General features: G+C 40.7%; 1 long non-coding RNA gene across 1 annotated transcript in view; it reads left to right on the forward strand.

Annotated features, from left to right (window-relative positions):
• The window catches only part of LOC135094699 (uncharacterized), a 76,276-nt gene extending 72,230 nt beyond the window's left edge, over nt 1–4,046 (forward strand). The window contains exon 3 of the long non-coding RNA XR_010263926.1: nt 3,614–4,046. This is a non-coding gene — a long non-coding RNA (uncharacterized LOC135094699). The remainder of the gene's footprint in view (nt 1–3,613) is intronic.
• Nucleotides 4,047–7,767: the final 3,721 nt, after the last annotated feature.

The following is a 7,767-nucleotide window of genomic DNA, read 5'->3' on the forward strand; positions in this document are numbered from 1 at the left end:
ACCTTCTTAAATCTGTTCTTCCTCTTCTTTTTACCTCCATCTCCACCTCTCCTCCTCCTCTTCCCTCCTACAACTAACTGTATAACCTTCCTTTTCTTCCTCCTCCTCTTCCACCTTCACCTCTTATTTTTTCCTTCTCGTTTTCTATCAAGTCTTTCCACACGAGATGAACACGACAATCACCCAACAAGACAACAAGATCACACACATTGGTGCCACTTTCAGATCGCCTCGCTGCTTCATTCTCTCGTGTTGACTTAGGAGTTAAATGTGAGTGTGCCCGGGAGAGAGAGGGAGTGGCACGGGGAGAGAGGGAGAGGAATAGACTTGAAAGATAAATAAGTCCCTTGCAGTCTCCTGAAAGCTGCCGCGCGGATTTTGGGCCAAACTTTCCTTTTTAGAACGTCAAGGGAACTTGTAATGGGAGGCTGAGAGAGAGAGAGAGAGAGAGAGAGAGAGAGAGAGAGAGAGAGAGAGAGAGAGAGAGAGAGAGAGAGAGAGAGAGAGAAATGGGTGGTCAGACATATATTAAGACAGACAGCCACAAAGATAGAGACAAGATAAATAGACAGACACACAGACAGACAGACAGACAGACAGCCACAAATACAAACACACAAACAAATAGATAAACAAACACAGTTAAGCACTCAGTTAGACGCGGACAGGCACTCACACAGACAGACAGACAGACACACACAGACAAACGCTCAAAAAGACAGATAGACAGAAATACACACACACACACACACACACACACACACACACACACACACACACACACACACACACACACACACACACACACACACGATAATCCTTTAAGTCTGGCAATCAAATGAGCTCAAATCTCACAAAGCCGACTGAGATGAGATTAGTTTCTCGTGGGATCGTTACTCCATTTTGACCAGACTGACAGACAGACAGACAGACAGACAGACAGACGGACATTAGCTGGTTATTATGAAGACACTTGTTAATCCTTCATGATAGGAGAGAGAGAGAGAGAGAGAGAGAGAGAGAGAGAGAGAGAGAGAGAGAGAGAGAGAGAGAGAGAGAGAGAGAGAGAGAGAGAGAGAGAGAGAGAGAGAACGAAAATATGGGAAGTGAAAGAGGAAAATAATGAGAGAACGAGAGATACTAGGAAAAAAAGGAAGGAAAAGAAAAGATGCAAGAGAGAGAGATAAAAAGAAACGAAGGAAAGAAGAAGGAAAATTAAAGGAGGAAATTCGGAGAGAAGGAAAAGAAAGAAGAGACATTCAAGTTGTGAACGAATGAGGAGGAAGGAAGGAAGAGATAAACGAGGAAATATACGAGATGAAAGGAAATGGGAAAAATATGAGATGAGAGATAGAGACAGGGATGAATGATAAGAGGAGGAGGAAGAGGAGAAAGAGAAGGAGGATGACAGGGAAGAGAGAGGAAGAAAGTAGAAAATAACAAAGGAGGAGAGAGAATAGAAGTAGTAGGTTATCAAGGGAGGAGGAGGAGGAGGAGGAGGAGGAGGAGGAGGAGGAGGAGGAGGAGGAGGAGGAGATGTAAGAAGAACAAACACAATAATTGATAGAGGAAAGAAATCGAAACAGTCAGGAAAAGGAGAGAAAATGGAAGAGGAGGAGGAGGAACAAGAAGAAAAGGAGATGAATAATAATGATCAATTTTATAGAAAGAGAAAATAATAAATGGGAAGAATTGGAAGAAAAATAACAGTGAAAGAAAGACAAGACGAAGATTAATTACTACTACTACTACAACTACAACTACTACTACTAATAATAATAATAAAACCATCAATAGAAACAGAAAAGAGAAGACAAGGAGGAAGAGAAAGAAGAAGAAACTAAACAACAAAAATAACAATAACAAACAAAAAAAGACAAAAAAAAAATAAACAAACACCAAGAGGAGGAGGAGATGGAGGAAGAGGCAGGAGGCAGGAGGAGGGAGAGAGGGGAGAGGGAGGAGGGGGTAAATCAGCGCCGTGGCAAAGTGGGCGTGGCGTGTTGGCCTGGTCGTCTTGCCAAACTTGCTCGCTCGTTGCCTTGAGGGGGAAGAATTGGCCCCGAGACTCAGAAAGTTGCACAAAACCTAATCTGTGTCTTGTCCCTTCTCTTTCCTCTGCTTGTTTACTTGCTGCTCCCTCCCCCTCCTCCTCCTCCTCTTCCTCTTCCTCCTTCTCTTCTTTCTACTTATCTCCTATCTTCCTTTCCTTCCTTACTTTCTTTCCCATCTTTGTTTTTCTTTTTGGTGGTTGCTTACTTGTTGTTCGTCCTCCTCCTCCTCCTCCTCCTCCTGCTCCTTTGTCTTCTTTCTTCTGTCTTGTCTTCCTTCCTTTTCTGTCTTCTTTCTTCTCCTCCTCCTAGTCTTCCTTCTCGTTGTCTCTTTTCTCCATCTCCTCCTTTTCTGTCTTCCGTCTCTTTCTCCTCCTCCTCGTTTCTCTCCTTTATCTTCTTTACTTTTCTTCCTCCTCCTCCTTTGTTTTCTCTTACTAATTCCTAAACAGAGAGAGAGAGAGAGAGAGAGAGAGAGAGAGAGAGAGAGAGAGAGAGAGAGAGAGAGAGAGAGATGCAGTGCGGAAGAGGAAATGAGAGAATTAGTTTGCTATCTCATTGATATGGAAAGTACTCTCTCTCTCTCTCTCTCTCTCTCTCTCTCTCTCTCTCTCTCTCTCTCTCTCTCTCTCTCTCCTCGTCCTCCAATTTGTATCTATTTAACCATGTTTCTCCTCTTCCTCCTCTTCTCGTTTCCTCTTCCTTCTCCTCATTCATCTTTTCCTTTATCCTTTCCTCCTCTATCACCACCACCTCCTACCACTGGGAGGAGGAGGAGGAGGAATACAAAGGAATACAAAGGAAAGCCAAACAGCAACAGAGCATTTGGTCCTTGCAAGGCTGTTTGGTAACTACTTCTAACTAGCTACAGGGAAGAGAGACAGGATAGCATAGTAGAAGGCTAGTAGGAGGAGGAGGAGGAGGAGGAGGAGGAGGAGGAGGAGGAGGAGGAGGAGGAGTAATGTCATTTATAAACCGGTTCTTCTTGCTGATCTTCCCTCCTCTTCCTTCTTTTCTCATGTTCAAAATCTTACTCCTCTTCCTACCTTCAGTTATTATCTCCTCCTCCTATTATCTAAAAATCTTCTCTACTCATTAGTTCTTATTATTCTCCTCGATTTCTCATTTGCAGAGAGAGAGAGAGAGAGAGAGAGAGAGAGAGAGAGAGAGAGAGAGAGAGAGAGAGAGAGAGAGAGAGAGAGAGAGAGGTTGATTGATCAGCGCTAAACCTAATCAATTAATCTTTCTGGTCTCTCTCTCTCTCTCTCTCTCTCTCTCTCTCTCTCTCTCTCTCTCTCTCTCTCTCTGCGCAAATGAGAAATCGAAGCGAAATGAGTAACTTTCAGAATTAACGACAAGAGAAGATTTTTTTTAGTTGAGGAAGAGGAGGGGAAGATAAGAATACCTGAAGATTTGGAGGGAAGAAGCAAGTTACCTGTGAAGTAGCAGTAGTAGTACACACACACACGCACACACACACACACACACACATACACATATTCTCTCTTCTCTCACCTTCTCTCTCCTTCTCTCTTCCTCTTCTCTCTCTCTCTCTCTTACAGGTGACGTCCCATACCTCCTGCTTGGTCATGTCTTCATTGCACGCGTTCCTCGGCGGGCTCTCCTGCCTCCGCCTGGCCCGCTGCTCTTCCTCCTCGCTGCGGACGAAGGAGTCACTAATGGTAGGAGTAGGTGCCGTCTTTCTTAGGTTTCAGTCTCCAGAAATTGCAGTGGAATAGGTACGTGGCTTTGGAAAGTTGGAAAGATTGAAATAAAGATGAGTAAGATCTACTTTGGAAATTTGTCTTAAACCTTGTACTTTTATTATTGAATTACGGAATTGCTAGCGGAGTTATCAATACAAGAAAAATACTAATTACTCGTAGATTAGACTTAAATAAAATGTGTAGTTTATCTATGAACACCTCAAACACAAACTCTTCGTGATATTTTAAACTTTAATAGAAAAAAAAAAAAAAAACTGGCGATGAAAATAGTAAATTAAGAAAACATTTGAAATTACACTTTAAGGAAATACGAAAAACTCCTTTATCCTGTTAGTGAATATATATGATTTTGATTTTAAACTTTAATAGAAAAAAAAAAAAAAAAAAAAACTGGCGATGAAAATAGTAAATTAAGAAAACATTTGAAATTACAGTTAAGGAAATATGAAAAACTATGTATTTGTTTATCTTGTCAGTGAATATACATGACTTCTGCCTGCATTCTGTAAATTCTACATAAAATTTTTAGTTAATTACTACAACAAAATGCATCAAGAACAGTTTGAACATAAGTTTCTGCAGCAGTAACGTGTGTGTGGCTTATCTGTAACAGGTAATATTGCAGCACGTCACCCACCTCGCCCTTGCTTTGGCCTCCCGTGCTGCTGCTGGTCCTCGCTACCCGCTGCTGCCTTAATGCGATGGAGAGAAAAAAAAAAAAAATCTACAAAAATAAATGAACATATAAAAAAAAAACATATCTACAAAAAAAAAACATCAACAAAAAGACAACGAACATATCTACAAAAACAATTGAACATATCTATAAAAAACACAAATATATCTACAAAACACCAACAACTGAACATGTCTACAAAAACTCAACATATCTACAAAAAATATATATATGGCGCAAGAAAATCAATACGTACTGCCTTGAAATAAGACTTATAAGTAATAATAATAATAAAAAAAAGGGGTGAACTATACGACCACCTCACAAAATACATGAATAACGAACAAATCCTAAAAAAAAAAAAATCTTCAAACCAAAAACACCCTTAACATAAGCCGTAGACCCTAAACCACCCTTGAACTACCCTAAAATACCCTAAACAAATACTAACAATAAAAAGGAATCACAGAAATGATAAAATAAACAAAAAACCACCACCACCACCACCATCACCACCTATATTATCAGCCAATCACGTCACCTGTACAAGCGCCATCCCTGCCAGTCCCCCCCACCCACACCTGGCCAGGTAAGCACGTGGCAATGCACCTGGAGACCAATTACCTGCCGCCCACCTGCAGAACCACTGATACGAGTGGACACCTTGTCTCCAACACCTGTCTGTGCTGCAAGATAATTAAAATATACCATACTTGTCCAAGCGTGGGTGTGAATTTGAAAAAGGTGTTTATTTAAGCGTGTGTGTGTGTGTGTGTGTGTGTGTGTGTGTGTGTGTGTGTGTGTGTGTGATGGATGAGTGAGCCACCTGTCAAAACTGAATACCTGTACCTTATAATCTAGCTAATAATAATAATAATAATAATAATAATAATAATAATAATAATAGTAATAATAATAATAATAAATATATAAAAGAACACAAACATATGGATTTTTATTTTCTACTCAGCAAAACGTGATATCAAATTCCAGCAGCTAATTAACTCCGTGACTGACAGTGACAGCGTGACACTTGATACTTCACTGAGCAGAGAGAGAGAGAGAGAGAGAGAGAGAGAGAGAGAGAGAGAGATCCACACACACAAATAAATAAAAACTACAACAAAAACTCCTACTTTCAATGATCCTGTACTAATAACAGTAAAAAAAAAAAAAAAAACCCACGGGGAGAGAGAGAGAGAGAGAGAGGGGGGATGGAGGCACTGCGACCCTCATAAATAAACACACGCGCGCACACACACACACACACACACCCTCTCCCTTCCCCACCCCGCTCCCCCTACCCCCACCCCCTCTCAGCTGTCACGCGCCCCTCAGATTTCCACACCAAGAATCAGGACGTGTGTTCAGTTGTTCCATCACGTGACATAAACAATGGCGTGAAAATGTAGCCTGTTTTTTTTTATTATTATTATTATTATTATTATTATTATTATTATTATTATTATTATTGTGTGTGTGTGTGTGTGTATGAACCTGCTATGGGAGGAAAAGGAGGAGGAGGAGGAGGAGAAGGAAGAATTAAGATGAATAAATGAAAGAAAAAATTAAAGGAATGAGGAATTGTAGGGAATAAAAGGAAGGAAGAGGAGTAGAAGAAGAAGAAGGAGGAGGAGGAGGAGGAGGAAAGGAGGAGGACAATCAATAAATCTCATACACCACCACCAGTAACAACAAATCAAAACAAACCAAAACAAACAAATAAAAAAAAAAAAAAAAAAAACGTTCCCTATAAACGTTTTTCCTCGTCAGCTGGGCGGCACAAAACGTTTTTATTTTTTCCCCACAGTCGTAAACGTGATGGGGGGGGAAACCCTGCACACACACACACACACACACACACACACGGGGCTTTCATGCGTAAAAGAGATGCATATATAGGGAGGGAGGAAGGAGGAAGAAAGGGAGAGAGAATGAGGGAACGATGGAGAAGGGAGGGAGGGAAGAATGGCAAGGAGAGAAGGGAGGGAATGAAGGAAGGAAGGAGGGGAGAAAGGAATACAAAGGAAATGAGGATAAGGTGGAAGGAGGGAATGAGAAGAGAGAGAGAGAGAAGGGAAAGAAGTGGATAAGCGGAAGGAGGGAAGGAAGGAAAGAAGGAAGATGAAAATAAGCAGGACGGATGAATGGATGGATGGATGGAAGAGTGGAAGACTGGATGGGTGAGCAGAGGAAGTGGAATTATATGAAATGGATGAAAAAGATTGAGGGATAAAGAATAAGAGGAAGTGAGAATAAAAAAAAAATAATAATAATAAATGAACATAGCAGGCGCAACATAATGGGGTATCTAGTGATCTGATTACCATGCGTGGGGGAACAGGATAGAACAGAAGAAGGCTTTCTCCCCACCCTCACCTCCAGACGAAGAAGAGGAAGAGGAAGAAGAGAAGAAATAAGTAAAGACGAAGATTAAGATGAAAGACGACAGACATGGCCAGAGAGAGAGAGAGAGAGAGAGAGAGAGAGAGAGAGAGAGAGAGAGAGAGAGAGAGAGAGAGAGAGAGAGAGAGAGAGTCTTTTTATATTCTACAATTTAACACTACAAAACCCAAGTCAAAAATCCTAAATAATAATAATAAAAAAAAAATGCTCCAAAGTGGGATTCGAACCGATGACAAAGGATCGAACACCACAAAAGGGGATCGGAGGGCAAGAAAAGGGGATCCAGTACTATTAAAGAGGATTTATGAGCTGGGAAGGAGGACTGACGTATGAACAAGGCCGTTATTGCGTTGCGTTATCTAAGTGATTAATTACACATCATCATTAAGCTTGTCATTAAGGCTTTATTAAGTTTGGGATCATCAGTGTGTGTGTGTGTTGGTTCGTGTAGTAGTAGTAGTAGTAGTAGTAGTAGTAGTAGTAGTAGTAGTAGCAACAATAACGGTAATAATAATAATAATAATAATAATAGTTTTCAACATCTATGAAACAAGATTACAACAAACCAGCCAATCAGTGAATTAACAACCTCTCTACCTCTCACTAACACAATACAGCGTGGCATTACTAAGGGAGGCCGCTACGACACACGGAACTAGTACTCAAACAGAGAGATTAGATAACTGAAGAACCACAGTTGCTAATCTTACACTCTGTATATCGTAGAGAAGGCGAGATGAATACTAAAGAAGGACCGTGAATGTAGAAAAGTGAATACTGAAAAAAAAGAAAAAAAAATTGAAGTTGTACTAAAGAAAGATAAAGTTTAGTACTGGATACGAAGAGAGAGAGAGAGAGAGAGAGAGAGAGAGAGAGAGAGAGAGAGAGAGAGAGAGAGAGAGAGAGA

The sequence above is a fragment of the Scylla paramamosain genome, chromosome 46 (genome assembly GCF_035594125.1).
Source record: "Scylla paramamosain isolate STU-SP2022 chromosome 46, ASM3559412v1, whole genome shotgun sequence".
Classification (NCBI taxonomy): domain Eukaryota; kingdom Metazoa; phylum Arthropoda; class Malacostraca; order Decapoda; family Portunidae; genus Scylla; species Scylla paramamosain.